Source organism: Phocoena phocoena, chromosome 12 (assembly GCF_963924675.1).
Source record: "Phocoena phocoena chromosome 12, mPhoPho1.1, whole genome shotgun sequence".
In the NCBI taxonomy this organism is placed as follows: Eukaryota; Metazoa; Chordata; class Mammalia; order Artiodactyla; family Phocoenidae; genus Phocoena; species Phocoena phocoena.
In genome coordinates, this window is record NC_089230.1 from 77,116,386 (window position 1) to 77,139,095 (window position 22,710).

The window sequence follows — 22,710 nt, forward strand, 5'->3', positions numbered from 1 at the left end:
TTTGAATTTACATATGAATTTCAGAACGAGTTTGTTAATTTCTTTAAAAAAATCCTCCTGGGATTTTGATTGGACCTGAATTTGATATGCAGATTAATTTAGGGAAGTATTCGTGTCTTACTAATGTTGCTATGCTATAAACATATAAACATGTATCTCCATTTATTTGGGGTTTTTCTTAAATATTCTCAGGAAATGGTTTTTAGTTTTCAGTGTAGAACTTTCACACATCTGTTATTAAATTTATTCTTAAGTATTTTAAAGCTACTGTCAATAGTGTTTTAAAATATTTTCTAATTGTTTGTTGCTAGTACATATAAATGCAATTTATTGTTGTATACTGACCTTGAATCCAACAATCTTGTTAAATTCATTTGTTCTAATTTTTGAAAATAGATTCCTGGATAAAATCCAAAACACTGACAACACCAAATACTGGCAAGGATATGGAGCAACAGAAAAACTCATTCATTGCTGGTGAGAATGCAAAATGTACAGCCTCTTTGGAAGACAGTTTGGCAGTTCTTTACAAAGCTAAATATAGGCCTACCATATGATCCAGCAATTGTGCTTCTAAGTGTTTACCCTCAAGCCTGCACATGCATGTTTACAGTAGCTTTCTTTAGAACTGCCAAAAACTGAAAGCAACCAAAATAGACTCCAACAGATTAATGGATGAACGAACTGTGGTACATCCATACAATGAAATATTATTTAGCAATACAAAGAAATGAGCTATCACCCATGAAAAGACATATAGGAAATGTAAATTCATATTGCTAAGTGAAAGAAGTCAATCTGAATAGGCTGTGTTTTCTGTGATTATGACTATGTGACATTATGGAAAAAGCCAAGCTATGGAGACAGTAGAAAGATCAGTGGTTGCCGGGGGTCTGTGAGAGGAAAGGGACATGTGCCATGCAGGCCTCAGCAACGTGATGGCAGCAGGTGGCCGGGGGAAGGGGTGAGGGTGGAATGGTGGCCATGAGGTGGAGGGAGGTGGCTCATTAACCTCTGACCGGAAGTAATAGAGTCTCAGGCCTCGTGGTGTATAGCTGTTGCAGCTTAATTTTGAACTATAGAGGCTGTGGTTTTAGCAGTGTGTTTGGGCCAAGTGGAGCCTTGTCAGATGACAGCAAGCCCCAGAAGGTTTAGGAAGTAGGTGCAGCTGATGCAAAGGAGGAGGTTTTTCCCCTTTCAGTATATAGGGCTTTTAGATATTAAGGCCTAGAAAAATTATGTGATGCTTGTTCTGTAAAAGTCTACAGGTCAGGACTTAAAACTACAACTAAGTTTCACTAGTGGCTTAGAGCACTGATATGTGTATTTCTAGCAGCCTGAGGTAGGTGGAGAAGAGAGGTGACTTCAAATCTGTTCCTCTTTATGTTGTTTTCAAGTCATTCTGGGCCAAGGGAGGATCATGCAGAGAGACTGACTGTGTTGTGTGTGCCTTGTTGACAGTCTTGTAGGGGATATTCTTCCTGTCACATGGCCTCAGTCGACTCTGGGTTTGTTAGTTACATAAGCCCTGATCATTACTTTAGAATTTAACACAAATTGTAGCTTCATCCATAAGTGTGGGATTAAGTAATAAAGAAATAAGTAACATCAGCGTTTCTGGTTCTTAAGAAGATGATGAATGAGCCAGGGTGGTTGGCTCCCTCCCCCAGATCAACCTTGGAGAAACTACAAAATCAAGAGGTAAAAATGAATTCAAGGAACTAAAAACAATGAAACCCCATGGAGAAATCCTTGTGAGACTGAAGTCTCTGTTCACTTACTAAGTATATAGAAGGTAGATGGCTGCAGCCCAGGGTGGAGGGTGTTAGTAAAAGGATTTGTTGGAGGAACACAGTGGATAAGATAAACAATAGAAATCTGTGGAGGGTGATTATACAGCCTAAACAAATGGGGGGAGATAGATTCCATAGGCCTACCTGGTTTCATACCCTGAGGCAGAGGCTATAGCTCTGGACTCAAGGCTCCTGGTCACAAGAGTGTAGTAAACACAGGGCTCAAAGGGGAAACGGAAATGAAGAGGTTTTGAATGTACAAGAAAGTTACCTCAGATAAGACCCGGTGACTAAGGCTGACACCACTGTAAATTTCTAAATTTTGCAAGAACACAGTAATATCTCAAATGCCAGTTCTCTGAGAGACAGGTGGATTTTCTCTCCAGGTATAGTAAACGTAATGTCATTATTATTATGAGAATTAAATGCAAAGATGCAACGAAAGTGCTTAGCCCAGCGCTAGGAAAACAGGGCTCAACAAACATTAGCTGTCACTTAAAATTATTTTCAAGTTTAATCTGGGGGGTAGCGTACTCCGTGAGTGGTCAACTGAACTCACTTGATAAAACCGCTATTTTGCCAGTGTTTTTCTTCAATATGACTCTCAAAAGAAAAAGTCTTATTATAAGGCAAGAAGAAATATGATACCTATGAAAATGATATATTCTTGTAGAAAAATCTATGAACCTACAAGCAGAAGTACCCAGGAAATCTTTTTGGGATTTGGACATAAATGATACTGTTGGAGAGTAGCAGAGACTGCTTGGGCAAATGAACGTGTGTGATGTATTCTTGAAATAGATCACAGAAATTGCACAGAGGCAAGAGATAATGAAGGCAGATCTTTTCCTTATCTGGACATCTATTAGTTGGCTTATTTAGTTAAAATCAGGCACTACTTTGACAATTCATTTTTGAAGGTATAAAAGTGATAAAGTGAATTGCTTTGCTGGGCCTAATTCTGGCCAACAAGGAGCTATTGGCTGGTAAAATGGAAGTGACTGAAACCTTAGGATAAAGCAGCTTTTTATTATGACAATTTAAAAAACTACAGAAAAGTGAGTGATTAAACAAACATCCATGTACTTACCACCTGGATTTAATAATTATTCCCATATTGCCTAGGGATCAGTTCCTTCTCTGGGTTTCTGATACTGCCAAATGCCAATATGGAAAACATTAAGTTAGGAATAATAGTTTGATAAGTCAAAAATAAAGGACTGGAGCTATTTATCAGGATAGTACCTCTTCTTGATATTATGCTACACCTAGTATTCATTTTGCAATTCTTTTGCCCATTATGAGTGAATTCCTTTCTGAGTTTTTCATGAGTAATCTTCATGTCTATAATTTCCCCCTTTGAAAAAAGTGGGTGGTCATTCATTCTCAGTGGGATGCACTATTTTTCAATATAGGGAAAAGATCATTTCAGTGAAATACTTTGGATCTGAGAATTCCATACAGAGAAAAGTGAAGCAATCGATGGTTTGACTTTTATTGATATGGAAAGTAATGATTCTGAGAAATATCTGTCTATATACAGTGCAATGGTAGGGTGACTTCTACTTCAAAATAATCTTGAATTTGTAAATAAAATAGTATTTCACCTTTATATGATACTATTCCTTCCAAGAGCTCAAAATTTTTTCAAATTTATTTCTCCATTTATTTTCATCATAGCTCTGTGATGTAGATAAGAAGGGATAGATATAACTTAATGATTAATATTCTAAAGGGAAAATGTATTTTGGGGATATTTTATTTGAAAGTCAAGAGAATATATCTTATTGTTTCTTACCAAGAATTGTAAAGACCATAAAATATATTGAAACATATAAATATATGTTTATAGTGTAGGTATCCCTTTTTTTCTTGAAAATTTATATATTGATGCTTGTAACCCATAGGGTAGAAAAATGAAACACATAAAAATACTGTATGCTTTGTTTAATGACTGTAGATGATATATGTCACTATACCTCTGAAAGCCAAGCATTTGTCTACCATAAATCCTGGAAGCATAAAACCAGCTTAAATATATGCCTTGGTAAGAGTAGTAGAGAGGGAAGAATGTTAGCAGGCTTGAGGAAGTCCTGTTAGATACTAACAAGAAAGATCATTAAAGCTGTTTCAGACAATACTCTCAATAGTTTCTGACAATTCGAACCCTGTGCATGTAATTCTCATTGAAATGTGTTTGAAATCATATCTTTCACTGAAGGATATACACTAAAGTATTATTAGGTGTAATCTATTCTTATAGGGATTATATGTAATTTTATTTCCCTATTTATATTTTCTAGTTATTTATTCCTTATTTTTTTACAATAACATTAAGAAAGAAGAAATACGTTATTTTTAAAGTTTTTCAGTACAATTTATTCTTCCTACATTTTCATTTACATTTATTAAGTATCTTAGAAATATTACACTCAAAGTAATAGAGCTCCAGAGAGAGGCCATTAACTAAGAGGGGAACAGTCTTAGTGTGCCAACTTCCTAGTTAGCCTGCTCGCCTCCCCACTACACATATTTGCCTTCTGGTGGTTATTACTACGTAATTATCTTCAAGATGTGGCTGAAACTTGAATCTATATCTGGCATCAGGCCAAGTCTGTGAATCCATGAATATAGGCCACCAAATGCATTTAGGGTACAGCCTGCTGAAGGTTCTTTCTTGACAGTCAATGATGATGAATGTGGAAAGACTGGCTATTCTCTTGGGAGAAGAAAATATACTCCACCTTAAGTGACAGCTACAGTTTTCTAACAGAAAAAATAATCAGCAAAGGGAGAGAGGATCAATGATAAGGATAGGGAAAATACTCTGAGAATAGAGTAAGTACAATATATACATAATAGAATAGATAGTGAGGCTGCTCCTGAGTCCAAACTCTTATTTTTAAAAGTCTGATAAAAATTTACTCAATTACATTTTATACAGTAATATTTAGTGAGCTTTGTCCAAAAAGGCTATGTTTTAAGTTTGTTTGTAAAAATAACAAAAGCTTTATCACTCAGTCTCTGGTCAATAAGAAAGGAAGAAAACCTGGCTAGAAATAACAATAAATAATTTCACACAAAAGACCAGGTGATATAAGAATAGTATATTAATTAATATATTTTCTTTGTATTTACAATAAATCAATTTGTTAATACTGTGATAGAGAAAATAATCAGTCCACATTATGTAGTAGAAACAGGCTTTGAGGCTGATCAGACCTCTCACAATAAAAACATACAAGGATTCTTCCACAGCTAAAGTACTTTTCAACATGACAGTGTTGGATGAAGGTAAAACTGACAGAGTACTTTACTTTATGTCCTAGAATCAAGGAATCGAGGATATTACCAACCATTAAGCAAGCAGCAAAAAGCTGTTTAGTTTTTCCAGGACTATTTAAATATAGTAGTTACCATATGAGAATTTAATTTTACTTTGAGATATAAAAAGTAAAAACCCTAAATAGCGAAACTGCACTAATCAAAAGCAGCCCCAAACAAAAAAGCCATCAACAGAAATGAAACAAGGCATTCTTACATATCATGCATAAAAAGGATAATTACATAATACATGCTTTAATGACCAGACTAATAATAAATGAGGTAAATTTTACAGTCATTGGAACAAATAAACTATATTCAACCACTTAAGTGTTGTACCGACACTGCTTTTGTTTCAAAATATAAAGGAATCTAATTAACATCTAAAAACTGCATACTTTGAATGTTTGCTTTTTTAATCCCCTTTTGAAATAGTAAAGGGGTACTGTGTAACAAAATATTATCTGAATATAAATTAGCAACACCGATATGATACAATTATCATGTAATTGCCATTCTGTATATGCACAGTGGAAATATTTTGAAAGCTAGGAAACAGATGAAAACAGACTGGTCAGAATTTTAAATTTCAGACTAATCCATGATAATCTAGAACAGAAGAAGACAAAAATAAAATTCACTAAATAGATATAACTTGATATCTTTTCCAAATTCAGTAGTCCACTAAGATGCAACTTCTAAACAAGTCTATTACCTCAAAGGTAAAAAGGAAGAAAATGTAAATCTCTTTTGAGCTTTAGTTTTCAAGTTTATGCTCTGAAAGAAGGCCAACAACAGTCAGAACAGCAATATTGTATCTTTGCTTTTGAATTTTGTATTTGTTCTATTTTAGTTATAGTGTGGAATAGAGAGAAAAATATTAAATTATCAAGTAAAGGGTAAGTATTTCTGGCCAGTTCATGAAATATATTGGGCTAATCAGTTGGGTCAAGAATTTCCTATTATGCTGCTACATTTATTATCTATGGCCTTGGAATAGTAATTTAGGAGATGTCTATCATAACTACGGACGGCACTTTTCATGGTATACCAATTTCCATTTTTACTTTCTTCTCTCCTTTGCCACTTAAATGCATTATTTTAACCACCTGATAGGAAATTTTATTTTACAAATTCCTGTTTCGTTTAGTGAAGAAGTGATTTTAACGCATAAATCTGCCAATCCTGAGAGATGATAATGATGATGATGATGATGGGAAAACTAAAACCCAGAGGATTATTCACTCAAATTTCTGCTTCAGTTTTTTTTGGAAGATTGCTGGCAGAATAGAAAGAAGAGCCAAAATCATTAGAACAAATACTGAGTTCCAGGAAACAGCTTCCCCTGCTGTTGTAAGCTGGTACAGTGTTCCTGCCTTAATTGCTACGAAAGAGGGAGATGCAACACCTCGAAAAGTGCCAGTAAAAAGAACTTTCAATGGCACGTTTATCACAGGAGACATGAATAAACCAATTAGGCAGAAATGGGGTTATTCTCAAAAATATAATGTAGTTAATGAGATGTTCTCTGTGACGTTCAACCCACTGTGACCATTTTACTGCTTTCTCAGTTAGGTATTTATATACAACCGGCCTCCCGACTAAAGAGGAGAGCATATAGCAGAGTGAGGCACCGAGTCCAGAACACAAACAAATAAGAAATAAGGCTAGTGGAAAGGGATAAAGAAACCCTGAGAGTATATTGAGAGATACGGAGCCCGGAATAGCAAATACTCGCAAGAAAATATATGGAGCAAAATAAGCTTTTTAGAGAAAACGCACATACAAAAAAGTAGAGAACAATCAAGTGCTAAACTGTCTCACTGAGAGTGCAGAGAATGGAGAGATCAGGTTGGAGCAGCCTGAGATTTTATGAAAGAGATGAGATTTGAGCTTGGCTTTGAACGAAGTGTGATTAAGGAGCCTTGAAAGTCAAGACATAGAGGAGCTGATTTTATTCATCATCAGTCTTGACTGGGAAAATTATGGGGGAAATTCTGTCTTAGAATGAGTTTGAATATTCTCCGTTGAATAGGGGGCAAGACTTGGGGAAGAGTAGTAGAGGAGACTGGTTGTCCCTGATTTCTAGTCTCTCTCTCTCTATAGCAGGAGAACCCTGGGATTTTTTTTAGCTGGGCACATGGCCATCCATTTCCCAGCTTTCTTTCCACTGAACCATGGCCACGTCATTATGTTCCAGCCTGGAAGTTGTGAGGGAAAATGATTTGTGATACTTCTAAAGACATGTCCTTAAGGGAAGGGGCTGTACTGTTTATCCCTCCTTCTTCTATCCTGCTGCTGCTCTATGGGAGAGGGAAACTATCTTCTATCTTTTTAAAGGTATGTTAGCTCAGGTTTGTATTTCACGCAGCTGAACCTATACCCTAACTAATAAAATTTGGTATGTGAAAGTAGAGTACTGTATGTAACAGAAACTTAACTAGGTGCATTTATTTGATAGTTTCAAGGATACAGACATTGCAGAATGTAAAAGGGGGTCACATTTTTTATGCTGTGGCAAAACAGTGGCAAATGTACCTCTGACACTTGGATGGGTAGATTATGGGCCAAGTGAGCCAGTAACTCCAGCAGAAATGGTGGGGAAAAAAATAAATGTCTGTTGGCTGCTTCTGACCTCTTTTAAAAGGCCTGGCAACAAAGAGGAGAGCTCAGGCTAGAACTAGCTGGTTTGCAAGTAGAAATGGAGGGAAATACAACTTTGATGAAGGACTTGGTGCCTGAGGCAATCTCAGATGACTGGGGTTCTGGTGATTTGGGGCCTCACAGGGCTGAAGAAGTAAACTGATTCTGTAATACAAATTCAAGCAATTATAGAACTGTCAGTTTTAGCAGGAGATAGGAATAGGGCCACAAACATTTTCAAGCACCCCTGTTAGACTATGGGAACCAGTCTGGCTGTGAAGATGAGATTAAGGGTGTTGCCTTGTCCCCACGTCTCAGCTGGCTTCCAGTAGCTGCCACTGCTCTAGGCAGGGTACAGAGGTTGTAAGTGAAATGTCAGTCCTCAAGTCTTGAAGCAATTTTTTGATGAAATCTTTGGCTGAGTTCATCCCTTGAAAACTAAAAGACTAGAATCCTAGTAAGTTTTTGAGGGAATGTTATTACCAAATGATCCACATGTCAGGGCTGCAAAAGCCTGTGATTTTTTTTTAACCTCTAAAGCAACTTGCAAATCTTCAAACCTGCATTGGTGGGAAGTAGGTTGTGAAAGCTATGTAGCCTCACTTCAGAAGTGTCTAAGGAGGATAACGGACAAGAAAGAAACCCCTGGAAGGCCAAACCAGAGGCCTGTGAGAAAAATGGACAAGCAGACAGAAGAACTGAGGCCTTCTAGATTGGCTAATGGAGACACTTATGAGCTCTGGGAATTTGTACAATATAGGCTCACTTTTTTTTTTTTTTCAAATTTAAGATTCATTTTTTAAAGTATACATATCATATAAAAGTTTTATCTCATGAAAATATGCCCCATATTAAATAATTTTTAAGATACATAATTACTGGGCTTCCCTGGTGGCACAGTGGTTGAGAGTCCGCCTGCCGATGCAGGGGACATGGGTTCGTGCCCCGGTCCAGGAAGATCCCACATGCCATGGCAGCGGCTGGGCCCGTGAGCCATGGCCGCTGAGCCTGCGCGTCCGGAGCCTGTGCTCCACAATGGGAGAGGCCACAGCAGTGAGAGGCCCACGTATCGCAAAAAAAAAAAAAAAAGATACATAATTACTTATGGGTAATGTTTTCAATCTAGTTTATCTATTATCATAGTCCCTGAACCTGCCTTGTTTCCTCTCCTAAGGCTCAGTGCAGAATATAACTTCCCCCATTATGAGGGGCAAGAAATCAAGGATACTAGGAAGACCAGTCTCAGTTATCACTGATGATGCCAAGAGGCACTTAACACCATGACCATGTTATTTAAACGTAAATTAGAAGATAAGCTATATGAGTGAACTTCATGAAGTTTTTCATGTAAAGTGTATTTTATGTCATCAAAGATATTTGATAATTGGGTAGCTTTTATTGTGATTATCCTGTACCTCCCCTACCACTGAGTATATTGGGTAAGACAACTGCTTTTTTTTGTTTTTTTGGTAAATAACTAGACCACATCTGGACCTGATATAAAGGAGGGCGTGTCACTGAAAAACAAACAAACAAACAAACAACAAAACCTGGATTTTGAGCTGATGCAGTAATTGGACACAGCCTTGCGGTGGTGTCCTTTGAGGTCTAGGTGAGTGTGTTCTTCCAATATAGGAAGAAGTATACTATGCCAGTCAGGTCTCCTTTGAAGAGAGTTTCTCAAGCAAGAGGTACAGTCAACAGCAGCACCTTCGAGATCCACCAAACTCTTGGAGCAGAGGACACGCTCTCCCTCACTCTCTGGGTGACTCTAGCCAGTGACTGAGCATGGTGGGGTTCTAGGTGTGGCCATTGCTGCTCAACATGAAACTCATGCAAAGGGCAATGTTTGCTTTGTAACTTCCTGTGGGGCTGGCTAAGAGTGTTTTGAGTGGTACCATAGTCTGGGCTCTTCCTATCCAAGCCTCCTTCTTTTTTCCTTTCCTTTCACAGGCATCAGACCTACACTGAGCACTGAAAGCTTTTTGTGCCTACTCCTACACCCTCTCCCCTTTGTCTTTCACAGGCTTCTCCACCCAAAACATCTCTTGCCCTTCTAACTCTGCCTTGACCACTGTTTCCCGGAGGGCCAGAGCCAACACAGGCGCACATGCATGTTCGTTTACTGTAGAGTCAAGTAACAGCCAGTATTACATGTCCTTGTCTGTGGGATACAAGTTATTACCACTCTGCCACTCAATGGAGAATGTTCTTCGTATCACGTTAAATAGATTTTCCTTTTTGCACTTCAAGTGCCTTTGTTTTATCCTCAAGTTTTTCCAAACTCCCATCCATATTATTTATTCTATATATTCTCAAAATTTCCCTGAGTCTTTCCATCCCAACCCTCTGTCTCCTGGCTCCCGTCTCTACGAGGACTCGCTAGGACAGCTAGAGTGTGGCCATTACTTTGCTTCACTGCTCTCTTGAGTTGGGAATGACTATTTTGGGGTGGGGGGGCATGGCCTTCTTTCTTTGTTTTGATGGTATACTTTCCTATTTTCTTAAAATACATTTTCATGCCTAAGAAAGATTGCATTTAAGTTAAACTTCCGGGTCCTCGCATGTTTGAAAACGTCTTTACTCTGACCTCATTATGTTGGCTTTAGAAGTCTGGGGTAAAAATCATTTTCCCTGGGAATTTTGAAGGCCTTCCTCTATTGCCTTTCCACATCCTGTGTTCTGATGAGGTGGCTAATATCTTTGATTTTCACTCCCTTGTCTTTTCTCCTGGGTAGCTTTTTGGATCATTTCTTTATACTCAGAGCTATGACATTTTACCAGGACGTGTCTAATCCTGGGTGCAGAATGAGTCCTTTTGGTCTAAAGACTGACTTAATCTTCAAGGAAATTATCAATTAGTGCTTCTGTGACAATTTTTCCCTCAATTTTGTTTTCTCTTTCTGGAATTCTTACTTGGATGTAAAATGTCTTGAAATAATCTTTCGAATCTCTCTTCTTTTCTTCCATGTTTCAGTCTCCTTGTATTGGAATCGGGGAGAGTTCTTTAGATTTATTGTCTAACTTTTCTATTGAATTTTTATTTGGCAATCAAATTTTAATTTCCAGAAGTTTTCTTGTTATCTGATACTGTCTTGTACATACTGTCTTGTAGTTATTTATGAATGCAGTATCTTTTTAAAAAGTTAATATTTTCGGGGGAAATACATTATACATTCAAGAGTATTATTATGTACTTTAAATATATAACAAAATGAATCCCCATGTACCTATCACTCCAGGTAAGAAAGGAAACAGCAGCACTATAGAAGCCCCTGTGTTCTCTTCTTTAATCACATTCCCTTCCTTCCAGAGGTAGTTCCTGCACTGAAGGTTGTGTTAATCATTCCTTTTCTTTTGAAAATAGTTTTATCATCTATGTATGTATTCCTAAACATTGATTATTTAGCTTTGCCTGTTTTTTAACTTTATAAACGGATTTCCACTGCATGTTTTTCTTTATGAATTGTTTCTCTTGATTTTGGGATTGCTTATCTACCAACAACTTCCATTCTCTGTTCTTTGCAGTTGACAGTTTATATCTTTTAAAGAAAGCATTATTATCATTTTAATGAAACTTCAGCAGGGGAAGGAGGTAAATGTGTACGCTTAGTCTGTCATATTAAACTAGAAGCCTAGAGGAGATTTCTTTTTAATAGCATGTGAATCATGCTATTTTATTAATTCATACTTGTTCTTATTGGCATGTTAGCATATATACGTTTATCATATGTGATATATATGAAAGTAACAGTTTAAAAATATTTTATCATTAAAAGATGTGAAGTAAATACTCTGAAGGAGGTAGTGGGATGTAACAGGCCTTGGGATCAATCAAACCAGAGTTAAAATCCCTATTCCACCACCTTTTAGTTGAGAGATATTGGGCAAACCACTTAGCTTCTAAAACTCCCAATTTCTCCTTTTGTAAATGGGGATAAAAATACCTACTTGGAGATTGGGATTGACATGTATACACTACTATGTATAAAATAGATAACTAATGAGAACCTACTGTATAGCACAGGAAACTCTACTCAGTCCTCTGTGGTCACCTAAATGGGAAGGAAATCTTATAAAAGAGGGGCTATATGTATACGTATAACTGATTCACTTTGCTGTACAGCAGAAACTAACACAACATTGTAAAGCAACTATATTTCAATAAAAATTAAAAAAAAATACCTACCCCAAAGTGTTGTTTGATAATTAGATGAGGTAGCGTACGTGAAGGATTTAACCTAGTGCTCAACATAAAGTAAATACTCAGTAAACAAAGTTCCTGTTCTTCCCTCTCATTAACGAAAAGTGAAGCTTTTCTGTCCTAAGAAATCTCGTAAGCAGGGCTAGTTTTGTGTCCTGTGCAGTCATACCGGGCTCTGTGCTCGGAAGGACCCACGTTTGGTTTAATGCTCTACTGTCCCTGTCTTGAAATTATTAATAATTTTATCTTTGAGCTTATGTTATGTAAGTGAAGCCTGGGGCGATGGAGCATGTATATGAGCAGAAGAGGTAAATTTAATATGTTGTCCACCTTTTCTTACCACTCCATTCACATAAACTGCTCACAATGCTCTCTGAGCACAGAATTCCAGCAAATGCATGATGCATGGGAGTTTAGTGAGACTCAAACAAACATAAGGTAAGTTTTATGTCTATGACTAAGTTGGGGTGACGACAGCCCTGAGAACACACTTTTTTTTTTTTTAATTTTTTGGCTGCGTTGGGTCTTTGTTACGGCATGTGGGATCTTTTTGTTGTGGCACGTGGGCTCTTCGTTGTGGCACGTGGGCTTCTCTCTAGTTGTGGCGTGTGAGTTTTCTCTCTCTAGTTGTGGCATGCAGACTCCAGAGTGGGTGGGCTCTGTTCTTTGCCGCACGCAGGCTCTCTAGTTGAGGCACGCGGGCTCAGTAGTTGTGGTGCGCGGGCTTAGTTGCCCTGCGGCATGTGGGATCTCAGTTCCCCCACCAGGGATTGAACCTCTGTCCCCTGCATTGGAAGGCAGATTCTTTACCACTGGACCACCAGGGAAGTCCTGATAACACACCTTTTTTGAACTAGAATTTGTTTTGAATGCCAAAGGAAGGTAATGGTTGGGAATTCCCTGGTGGTTCAGTGGCTAGGACTCTGTGCTTCCACTGCAGGGGGCTGGGTTTGATCCCTGGTTGGGGAACCAAGATCCCGCAAGCCACGTGGTATGGCCAAAATAAATAAATAAATAAATAAATAAAAGGCAATGGCATTCTAAGAAATAGAAATGTCTGTGGAAACCTCTATTGGCTGGCCCTCTGCTAGCTAAGTCCTTATGCTAGAAGTGATAATATAGAAATGGACAGTTATTTTTCTTTCAGTCCTTCTTTACTTACTAGTAAATCAAATGTAGAGAGTGTTGGTAGAATGTGCTGGTACCAAGAAGTGAAATAGAAACAGTTGAGTTAGTTTTGTTCAGCGTTTCTACGTCTCTGCTAGAATGAAGTACATATGCATGTATGAGCTATGAAACATGAATTATGTAATTTCAATGATTCTGCAACCAGTTAAGTCCTCTTGTGTTTAAAAACTGTTATTGCATAATATAAATATGAAGATTAAAACTCATAATAATTTAAAAAATAAAATTTAAATAATAATTCAATTTATAATAATTTAAAATTTTAATTTTTGTTAACTTAGATGACATTAAGTAGCAAATAAAAAACACTGTAACTAGTCAAAAGGAAGACTATGGAAGAAAGGAAAAAGCTTTACATTTTAGTAACTTCAACAGCAATTTTATCCCCAGTATTTTGAAAAAGGAACTTGTGCTTTCATTTTACACTAGGCCTTACAAATTTTGTCGTCAGCTCTGCTCACAAGAACACTTACTGACTTTCAAAGCCTGCTCTTTTTTAAAATTTTTATTTATTTTTAATTTTTTGGCTGCATCAGGTCTTTGTGGCATGGGGGATCTTTCGCTGCGGTGTGCGGACTTCTCTCTAGTTGTGGGGTGCGGATTTTTCTCTCTCTAGTTGTGGTGCACAGGCTGCAGGGTGCGTGGGCTCTGTAGTTGTGGCGCGCAGGTTCCAGAGCGCATGGGCTCTGTAATTTGCAGCACGTGGGCTCTCTAGCTGAGGCACAAGGGCTCAGTAATGGTGGTGCGTGGGCTTAGTTGCCCCGTGGCATGTGGGATCTTAGTTCCCTGACTAGGGATTGAACCTGCGTCCCCTGCGTTGGAAGGCGGATTCTTTACCACTGGGCCACCAGGGAAGTCCCTTAAAGCCTGTTCTTTATCAGCACAATCTGGAAAATGATAGCTAGTAGGTTGGGTTTGCAGTTTTCTTTTATGGCAGATGGAGACAATATCATAGGGCACAATCTACTCTTGCTTTAAGTAATTAGCTGTTTTTGCTGAATTGGTGAGTCCAGAGCCAAATAAGCCTGCTTAAATGGGAAAAGTGGAAAAGGGAAGAGACAGTAAATCTTTCATTGGGCTTCAGTGGTTTTAGGAGAAGAAATTAAAAAACAAGATTGTGTGGAGGAGGTGCCAAACATGAATGCTTTGGGGGCTATTTGACTCCCTTATGAAAAGGTTGTGTGTGAATGTGCTTAGAAGGATCTAGAATCCAGCATCACTCCAGGCTTCTGCCACTGTCCTGCTAGGCTGATAGATACTTGGTGGCTGGAGACAAGAAGGGAGAAACAAAATTGAATTGAATGGCTGAGTTGTTTTTCTTTTTCTTTTTCCTTTAAATTCATGAGAAAGAATTCATATGAAGTTCATCATCTAATTAAAGACCAAGGAGTAACTGATGACCTTAGTGTGTCAAAATAAATCTATTTTTGTATTTTTAAAAATAGAGTTTGTTATATTTAAAATAATTTTTACAGATAAGATGCTGTAAAAGAGGAGAGCGGCCAAGATAAAAGCCACTGATAGGAGAAAGACAAGAAAGATTAAGGATCCTGTAAGCAAGGCTGAAGGGAAGTTTCAGGGAAGAGTTTCAGGGAGGTTTTTCTTGTGATTACTTATTTCTCAAGAGACCATAAGGGTGATGGATGGTTTTAGAACTTGAGCCATGATGCCTGATTGTGTGATATTTGTTTCCCTTTAGAAAGACATTCAAATGTCACAGCAGTCTGTGTCGTTTGACTAACTTAAAATGGGTAGCTGCCATTAGGTGGCAGTGTTTGCATGTTTGTGCAGTCGAGTTGTTTCCAAGAATGTTATGTTAAGCATCCAAAGAAAAGGATTAAGAAGTCAAAGAGGGCTTCCCTGGTGGCGCAGTGGTTGAGAGTCCGCCTGCCGATGCAGGGGACACGGGTTCGTGCCCCGGTCCGGGAAGATCCCACATGCCGCGGAGCGGCTGGGCCCGTGAGCCATGGCCACTGAGCCTGCGCGTCCGGAGCCTGTGCTCTGCAACGGGAGAGGCCACGACAGTGAGAGGCCCGCGCACTGCAAAAAAAAAAAAAAAAAAAAAAAAAGAAGTCAAAGAAAACCAGTTTTGTTTAAAATACACACATACACAAGCACCTACAAACACTTTTCTATTCAGACATCAGTGCTTTGGGTATGGTTGGCATATAGATAAATCCAGAGTCTACAGGAAACATTAAAAGACAAGATCTAAATATAAAGCAAGCAAGAAAGTAAAATACTGCCTTTTTTAGATGCTGCCGCTTCCTTTTAATTTTTTCTTCTTATTGACAATTGCCATTTATTACAGTGTTAATATTGCTGGCCTATTCTTAGCCTTCACTTAAGAGTATTGAGTCCTTGTAGGGTCTTCGCTCTATGAAACTCTGGAGGCACTTTCTTGCTAGTCTGATTGTTTTAATAACTTGTATGGTGTAAGTCAGCAAGAAACAAGGTGCTTCAGAGCTAAAGGCTTCAGGCTGCTTAATTTTTTTTTCTAATATCTTATTATTTTAAAATATTTATTTTTTGCTGCATTGGGTCTTCGTTGCTGCGTGGCTTATTCTAGTTGCGGCGAGCAGGGGGCTACTCTTCATTGTGGTATGGGGGCTTCTCACTGTGGTAGCTTCTCTTGTTGCGGAGCATGAGCTCTAGGTGTGCGGGCTTCAGTAGTTGTGGCTTGTGGGCTCTAGAGTACAGGCTCAGTCATTGTGGCGCACGGGCTTAGTTGCTCCATAGCATATGGGCTCTTCCTGGACCAGGGCTTGAACCCATGTCCCCTGCATTGGCAGGTGGATTCTTAACCACTGTGTCACCAGGGAAGCCCTAATTGTTGAAATAATAACTTATCTTCCTATATCTCTTTTAAAAAATCTCTTTAATTATGGAAGTAGTCTTTCTTTTTACTTATTTTCCACAGATAAAAACTGAAACTTCAAAAAAGAAAGATGGGCAAGTTTTGTACATCTTTTGAATTGGCAGTTGTATAAGATAAAAGAAAGGTAACTCACTGTGAACACATTTTGGCTCCTGACGATCATCACTTTCTTTTCCCTGAAAGCTCATGGATAGTCTTTTTTTTATTACTTGACGATAGTAGTAATAACAATAATAACAAACACAATTTATGGTGCTTACTATGTGTCAGGCACTAGGGGCTTTACACGTAGGAATCCATATAATCCTTGCAACTACCCTATAAAGAATTTACTAGTGTTCTCATTTTACACCCAAATAAAATGAACCACAGAGATGTTAAGAAATATGCAGAGGCCACACATCTAGTACGTGGTGGGTGCAGGGTTAGAACTCAAGTTGTCTGGTACCACTGTGCTGTGGTAGTTGCTTTCTCAACTTTTAGCTACAATTTTATAATTTATATATCAATTTATATTGATAAATTTTTTAAATAAAATGAAGTGTTATTGTCATATGATGTTATTACATTTGATTTTAGTCTTTGTGTTCTGGTTATAGTGCATTTTTGAAGGTTAGAATAAGAGTAAAAATATTTTGTTTAAAAATTTGTGAAGATATGGAGAATTTATTACATGCTACCTAGGTTCTGAGAGAAATTAAGGTCTCCTTATTGGCTGCTATACTAGAAATGAATTGGTAAGTACTGCTATCGTGGTGCTGAATTTGACTGCGTTAAAGTGCCAGGCAGGAAGATTTTGCCTGTTGTATCTCTATAGAGTAGGTGTTTATGTAAGTTTGTGTAATTGATACCAGTCAGCAATAGGAGAGTCTGAAGACAGCTCTTACAGACATATTAGAACCCAACAATACTTTTGAGAGAAGATTGCCTGTCGGCAACCTGCCAAAAATGCAGAATAATACAGGAATCAAGAATGGAAAAGGTGGAACATCTTAATAAATATCTGTTGATTTGATGTTACTTGGTTATAAGTTATTTAAAGATTATCATTCTTGTGCCACTTCGGTTATCTCTTCCTGTGCCCTTCTTCTCATAATTAGCCAGTCTCCTCTGCTTCCTTCATGCATTTGTGCAAACTGTATTTATGCATGTTAGTGGTGCATTCTTAGGAAGAGAAGATAGTGAGATGGTACTGAATAAATGGCCTTTTAGTTGCAGTTACATAGCATATGTAGTCAAACATAAATAATCAGAAATCTCCAAATCATGGCAGTGTTTTATTTATTATATTATCAGATCCATAGGAAATTCTCCAGTATGATTAGCAAATGAATTTTGCAGCTAATTAACAATTAAATTATTAAGCAAATTTTCCCAGCAACCAAAAGTGCAAGTAAAAAAGATCCTTTTTTTTTTTTTTTTTTAGATGTTGGGGGTAGGAGTTTAGTAGTTTATTTATTTATTTTTGCTGTGTTGGGTCTTTGTTTCTGCGTGAGGGCTTTCTCTAGTTGTGGCAAGTGGGAGCCACTCTTCATCGCGGTGCATGGGCCTCTCACTATTGTGGCCTCTCTTGTTGCGGAGCACAGGCTCCAGACGCGCAGGCTCAGTAGTTGTGGCTCACGGGCCCAGTCGCTCCGCGGCATGTGGGATCCTCCCAGACCAGGGCTCAAACCCGTGTCCCCCGCATTAGCAGGCAGATTCTCAACCACTGCGCCACCAGGGAAGCCCCAAGATCCATTTTTATCTATCAATTTGGCAATAAAAATGAATTTTATTCAGTGATAGACAGTGTAGGGAAATGGGCATTCTCATATTCTCTTGGAAGGAAGTCAACTGATAATTTTTCTAGAAGGCAATTTAGCTATATATATATGTATCAAAAACCTTTAGCTATTTGTACTCTTTGACACAGCAATCCCACTTATAGGAATTTATATTTAGACAATTCATAAATGTATATAAAGATAATTATCTAAATACTGTTCATAACAATCCCAAATTGAGAAACAACCTACTATCTAATAATGATAATTTATTAAATTCTGATAACTGTCTAAAACAAAAATATGCAGGAGAAAAATATTCAATGACATAGAAAGATGTTTTATATCTTTTAATAATACATTTTGTATATTTTAACTATATGTCTATATATTATTAGATATAAATATAAAAGATAATATATCTTTTAACAATATATTTTAAGTTAGAAGGTTACAAAACTGTGTATATACTATAATCATATTTTGGGGAAAAAAATACTGTGGAGTAAAAACAACAGAAGAATATATATCAAATGTCTAGCAGGATTTATCTCTGGTGGTAAGCTTACAGGTGATTTTATTTTCTTCTTTATGCTTTTTTAACTTTCAAAGTTCTACATAAACCTATATTATATTTTTATATGTGAAATATATTAACAGTTATATATTTTCCCAGAAAAAAGTAAACTAACACTTCATTGTTACTCTAAAAACTAGGTAATCAATTATTGTATCAACATACCTTGAAAGAGTCCTTTTACAAATAAATAGGCCAACTTCCTCTTCCAGATAAGAAAGTAGAATATATCAGACCTACTTCCACATTGAGACCAACTAGAAATGCTGGATAAATCCCAAACATTTTGGGGGGAAATGTTTGTTTGAAGATATTGGAGAGCTACAAAGCAACAAGGCTTGATGCCAGTATTTCCAAAAGAAATACAAATGCATTGAGATTAGTCCAGTATTCTGCAATGCTTGTCCTTTGAGTGATTTACTAATTTGGAAGCAGCAGTTGAGAGGTTGAGAGACTGAGCAAAAATTATGATTGAAAGACTAAAAATCTAAGTAGAACTTTCAGTTATTTCTATTCACTGGGGAGAAAAAAATTCAAATTTAATGCCCATTAAAGAGCAAGAGCCTTGATAAATCATGAAGGATTTTATTTGGGAATCCTGAAGGACTATATTCTAAGAATAATGGCAAACTGGAAAAGAAACCATCATAATGACTGAAACTGCTTTGAAATATTGATAGATCAATCATGATTGAATTAAGGTAATCAGCCTCTATTCTTTCTGACAGAAGCATAAGTAAATACTCTGTGGAAGCAGATAACATCTAAAGCCTCAGTTTATTCCTCCAATGTTCCTTCAAAATGCTTGTATTGAATAAAAAACCTTACTAAGCATACCAAAGATCAGGCTCAAAAAATGAAAAACCAAGAGAAAAAATAGATAAAAACAAATAAACCGTTAGGCAATCCAGGTACTGGATGAATCAGACATGGACTTAAAAATGACTGTGATTAATATTTTCAAAATATAAATGATAAGATAGGGAATTTGAACAAAAAAATAGAAAAAATACTGAAAAAAACAAAACAAAACTAAAAACTCATGGTGAATTTAACACCAAATTAGAAACAGCTGAAAAATAAGTGAATTGGAGGATGAGTCAGCAGAAAATATTCAGACTGAAGCATGGAAAAGAAGAACACAGAAACAACACCAGAGATATATAAAACACTGTTAAAACATCTAATGTATGTGTAATTGGAGTCCCAGAAGGAGAAAGGCGAGAGAATAGAGCAGATACAGTAGTTGATGAGAAATTGAGTATTTTTCATGCAAACTAGAAGCCATCAATCTATAGATACAAGAAGCATCACAAACCCCAAGCAGTATGAATACAAAGAAAACCACACCTAGGTGCATTATAATAAAACTGCTGATAAACAAAGACCAAAAAAATAAAAGGAATAAAAAACACCTAAAAGCAGTCAGGGACAAAAAAGTCAAATTTACTGTCAAAGGAGCAATGACAACTCTGACAACTAACATCTCAAGAGAAATTATCAAAGCCAGAAAGCAATGAAAAAGTAAAAAGTGTTCTAAAAGAAAATATCTTCCAACCTAGCATTCTTTACCCAGTAAAAATATCATTCAAATATTTTGAAGGATAAAATAAAGATGTTTGAAGTCAAACAATCAAACAAGAACAAAAAAACAGGAAAAAAAACCTTGTTTCTAGCAGATCTGCACTAAAAGAAATACTAAATAGTAAAAAGAAAAAAATCCAATACAGAAACATGGTAATTCAGGTAGAAATGAAAAGCAATGGAAAGGGGCAGAAAACTTGTTTGAATAAAAATGGCTGAAAGCTTCTCAGACCTGGGGAAGGAAACAGACATCCAGGTCCAGGAAACACAGAGAGATCCAAATAAGATGACCCCAAAGAGATTCATACCAAGACATATTATAATTAAAATGTCAAAAGTTAAAGATAAAGAGAATATCTTAAAGACACCAGGGGAAAAACAACTTGTTATGTACAAGGGAACTGCCATAAGACTATCCCCTGATTTTTTCAGCAGAAAATTTGCAGACCAGTAGGGAGTGGCACAATATATTCAAAGTATTGAAAGGAAAAAACTTCCAACTAAGAATATCCTACCCGCAAGGTTATCATTCAGAAGTGAAAGAGATAAAGAGCTTTCCAGACAGGCAAAAGCTAAAGAGGTTCATCACCACTAAACTGACCTTATGAGAAATGTTAAAGGGACTTCTTTAAGCTGAAAAAAAAAGGCACTAACTAAAAACAAGGAAATGTATGAAAGTAAAAATATCACTGGTAAAGGCACATATATAATAAAGGTAGTGGATTTACCACTTATAAAGCTAATATGAAGGCTACAAGTCCAAAGGACTAAAATTAACTATAACTACAATTATCAGTTAAGGGTTACACAAAATAAAAAGATGTAAAATATGATATCAAAAACATAAAACAGAGAGTGAGTAAAAATGTAGTTTTTAGAATGTGTTCAAACTTAAGTTGCTATCAACCTAAAATAGACTGTTATTTATATAGGTTGTTGTTATATGTGAACCTCATGGTAACAATAGGCCAAAAAACATAGTAGATATACAAAAGACAATGAGAGTGGAATCCAAGCATAACACTAAAGAAAGTCATCAAACCACAAGGGTAGGGACACAGAGAAAAATAAAGAAACAGAGAACTACAAAGACAACCAGAAAACAACCAACAAAATGGCAATAAGTACATATCTATCAATAATTACTTTTAATGTAAGTGGACTAAATGCACTGATCAAATTACACAGAATGGCTGAACGGATGAAAAAGGGAGATTCATTCATATGTTGCCTACAAGAGACCTATTTCAAATACAAGGTCACACAGACTGAAAGTGAAGGGATGGAAAAAGATATTCCATGCAAACAGAAACAAAAAGAAAGATGGTGTGCCTATACTTATATAAGACAAAAATAGACTTTAAAACAAAGACTGTAATAAAAGAAAAGAAGGGCATTACATAGTGATAAAGGGGCCAATCCAACAAGAGGATATAACATTTGTAAATATATATGCATCCAACATAGGAGCACCTAGAGGTGTAAAGCAAATATTAACAGAACTAAAGGGAGAAATTGACAACAATAGGATAATAGTAGGGGACTTTACTCCCCTACTTACATTAATGGATACATCACCCAGACAGAAACTCAATAAGAAAAACATCAATGTTAAATGACATATTAGACCAGATAGGTTTAATACATATGTATAGAACATTCCATCCAAAAGCAGCAGAATATATACTCTTCTCAAGTGCACATGGAACATTCTCCAGGATAGGTCACATATTAGGCCACAAAACAAGTCTCAATAAATTTAAGCAGACAGAAATCATATCAAGCATATTTCCAACCAAAATAGTATGAAATTAGAAATCAGTTACAGGAATAAAACTGGAAAAAGCACAAATATATGGATATTAAACAACTAATGGGTCAACAAAGAAATCAAATGGGAAATCTATAAATACATTGAGACAAACAAAATTGGAAATACAACATTACAAAATCTGTGCGATGTGGCAAAAGCAGTTTTAAGAAGGAAGTTTATAGCAATACAGGCCTACCTCAAGAAACAAGAAAAATCTCAAATCCTTTACACCCAAAGGAAAGAGAAAAAGAAGAACAAATGAAGCCCAAAGTTATTAGATGCAAGACAAGAATAAAGATCCGAGTGAAAATAAATGATAGAGACTAAAAAACAACAGAAAAATCAATGAAACTAAGAGATGGTTCTTTGAAAAGATAAACAAAATGGATAAACCTTTAGCTAGACTCACCAAGATAAAAAGAGATAGGGCTCAAATGAATAAACTCAGAAATGAAAGAAGTTACAACTAATGCCACAGAAACACAGAAGATCATAAGAGACTACTAAGAACAGTTATACACCAACAATTGAATAAATCAGAAGAAATGGATAAATTACTAGAAACATACAGTCTTTCAAGATTGAGTCATGATAAAACAAAAAATCTGAATATACCAATTACTAGTAAGGAGATTGAATCAGTAAAAAAACAACCTCCCAACAACCAAAAGCCTATGGCCAAATGGCTTCACTGGTGTATTGTACCAAAAATTCAAAGAAAATTTAATATCTGACCTTCTCAAACTCTTCCAAAAAATTGAAGAGGAAGGAACACTTCCAAACTCATTTTACAAAGCCAGCATTACCATGATACCAAAACTAGATAAAGATACCACAAAAAGGAGATTATAGGCCAATATCCCTGATGAATATAGATTCAAAAATTCTCAACAAAATATTAACAAAGTTAAGTCAATATTATACAGAAAGGATACACTATAAT

General features: G+C 36.6%; 1 pseudogene; it reads right to left on the reverse strand.

Annotated features, from left to right (window-relative positions):
* Positions 1-6,358: 6,358 nt before the first annotated feature.
* LOC136131905 (transmembrane protein 41B pseudogene) lies at positions 6,359-10,730 on the reverse strand (annotated as a pseudogene).
* Positions 10,731-22,710: the final 11,980 nt, after the last annotated feature.